General features: G+C 44.0%; 1 non-coding gene across 1 annotated transcript; it reads left to right on the forward strand.

The window, feature by feature from the left end:
* Window positions 1-1,893: 1,893 nt before the first annotated feature.
* Window positions 1,894-2,000, forward strand: LOC141683173 (small nucleolar RNA R71). Its single transcript, XR_012560150.1, has one exon. It is a non-coding gene; the product is annotated as a small nucleolar RNA R71 (small nucleolar RNA).
* The last annotated feature ends 318 nt before the right edge of the window (window positions 2,001-2,318 follow it).

Here is a 2,318-nt window from a genome sequence, read left to right on the forward strand (position 1 = left end):
AGTAGATGCATCACCTAAAAAAACATACCTCAAGTGTTCAGGTAATGGCTTGAGCTCCAAGGTAGGTGCTTCCTCTATTGATGGTTTGAGCTTTCCTTCGGCATTCTTGAGGTCAGAAGTACCAAGAGATTCAAACGGCATGTCCAGCTTTCGCTTCCAGGGAGAAGCATTCAGATATTGTAATTGCTCGTTGCCATCTTCATCATCGCTGTCAAAATCCCCCACTAAGGCCTTTTCCAATGCATCAAACATTAGCATGCGATCGAGTTCTGAAATAATCGCAGAATCAATCACATCCACTTTTAAGCACTCCTCATCTTCTGTAGGGAATTTCATTGCCTTAAATACGTTGAAGGTCACATCCTGATCTTGTACCCGCATAGTAAATTCACCTTTTTGCACATCTATCAAGGTACGGCCAGTAGCCAAGAAAGGTCTTCCCAAGATTATGGGAATCTTCTTATCTTCCTCAAAATCCAGAATAACAAAATCTGCAGGAAAGAAGAGCTTATCCACCTTGACTAGCACATACTCCACTATGCCCCTTGGGTAAGTAATGGAACAATCAGCCAATTGTAGAGACATGTATGTGGGTTTTGGATCAGGCAAATCCAACTTTTTAAAGATCGACAACGGCATCAGATTAATGCTTGCTCCCAAATCACAAAGGCACTTGTCAAAAGTCAACTTGCCAATGGTGCAAGGAATGGTGAAGCTATCTGGATCTTTCAGTTTTGGCGGTAACTTTTGCTGCAGAACAGCGCTGCATTCTTCCGTGAGAGCAACGGTTTCAAGGTCATCTAGTTTCACCTTCCTTGAAAGAATACTCTTCATAAACTTCGCATAACTAGGCATTTGCTCCAGAGCCTCAGCGAAAGGTATATTGATGTGAAGTTTCTTGAACACCTCCAGAAACTTACCGAACTGTCTATCCAGCTTTTGTTGCTGCAATCTCTTAGGAAAAGGTGGTGGAGGATAGAGCTGTTTCTCCCCTGTATTACCCTCAGGCAGAGTGTGTTCAACAGTAGTCTTCCTTGGTTCCGCCGCTTTCTCCTTTTGCTTAGCTTCTTCATCTCTAATTTCAGCTTCTCCTTCCTTTGCCTTTTCAGCATCAGCAACTTTTCCAGACCTTAAGGTAATAGCCTTGACTTGCTCTTTAGCTTCCTTCCTGCCTGGTACTTCTGTGTCACTGGGAAGAGTGCCAGGTTGACGATTGAGCACTGCATTGGCTAATTGACCAATTTGATTTTCCAAGGTCTTGATAGAAACCGCCTGACTCTTGCATAACAGCTTAAGTTCCTCAAAATCAGCACTAGTAGGTGAGCTGCACTTCCCTGTTGAGGATATGATTGGCTTTGAGCATACTGCCGTGGTTGCTGGAATCCAGGTGGGTTAAACTGTTTACTCACTCCTTGCTGATATGGTGGCTGAATAACATTCTGATTATTCCCCCAGCTGAAATTTGGATGATTTCTGTTATTAGGATGATAGGTCGCTGGCACAGGCTGCTGTTGTCGCTGATAATTATTCACATACTGAACAGATTCGTTAACAAGAGAACACTGATCCGTAGCATGAGCACCTGCACAAAACTCACAAACCATAGCTATTTGATTAACTCCATATGTAGCCAGAGAATCAACCTTCATTGATAGCGCTTGAAGCTGTGCTGCAATAGCGGTGGCTGCATTAACTTCCAGAATACCTGCTACCTTACCAGGAATCATCCTCTGAGTTGGGTTTTGATGCTCATTTGCAGCCATAGTCTCGATAAGATTATAAGCCTCAGTATAGCGTTTAGCCCATAAAGCGCCTCCAGCTGCTGCATCGAGCATGGGCCGAGATTGGGCCCCCAAACTATTATAGAAACCCGTGATCATTATCCAATCAGGCATTCCATGATGTGGACACTTTCTCAATATTTCCTTGTAGCGTTCCCAAGCTTCACACATAGATTCTGTAGGTTGCTGCGCAAACTGAGTAAGAGCACTCCTCATAGCAGCTCTTTGCCATTGGATAGAACTTCACCAGAAACTTTTGCGCAAGATCTTGCCACGTAGTGATGGACCCAGCTGGTTCAGAATATAACCAGTCCTTAGCTTTGTCCCTTAGTGAGAATGGGAAAAGCCTCAGCTTGATAGCCTCATCAGTCACGCCATTATACTTAAAAGTGCTGCAGATCTCGACAAAATTCCTTATGTGCATGTTGGGGTCTTCAGTCGCCGCTCCTCCAAAATAACAGAATTCTGCACCATCTGAATAGTGCCCGGCTTGATTTCAAAGGTGTTAGCTTGAATGGCCGAATGAAGAATGCTTGA

The sequence above is a fragment of the Apium graveolens genome, chromosome 1 (assembly GCF_009905375.1).
Source record: "Apium graveolens cultivar Ventura chromosome 1, ASM990537v1, whole genome shotgun sequence".
Taxonomy (NCBI): domain Eukaryota; kingdom Viridiplantae; phylum Streptophyta; class Magnoliopsida; order Apiales; family Apiaceae; genus Apium; species Apium graveolens.